Below are 341 nucleotides of genomic sequence, written 5' to 3'. Positions count from 1 at the left end.
AACAGGCAATAAAACTGCATATCTCTAGAATATATGAAATTCTAAAAATATAGCAAAATGGAATGCGATCTAAATACGAAGTAAATTCTGAAAGGTTACTAAAAAAAACTATCTACCTGAATGTCACTTAGCTTAAGATCTTGAATGAGCATGCAATGTTGAACGAGCTTGTAATAATTGACTTCTGCATTGGTGATGCTATGGATTTACAGCAATGTTCGATCTATTGCTTCCAAGATGGATGAATTGCAAGCTGTTGTTCATAATAATAACGCTAATATTGTGACCATCACCGAAACCTGGCTCAATGACACTCATCCTGACTCTATTATTTATCTGTC

The sequence above is a fragment of the Montipora foliosa genome, unplaced genomic scaffold, assembly GCF_036669935.1.
Source record: "Montipora foliosa isolate CH-2021 unplaced genomic scaffold, ASM3666993v2 scaffold_425, whole genome shotgun sequence".
In the NCBI taxonomy this organism is placed as follows: Eukaryota; Metazoa; Cnidaria; class Anthozoa; order Scleractinia; family Acroporidae; genus Montipora; species Montipora foliosa.
Note: the sequence above shows the minus strand (reverse complement) of the source record.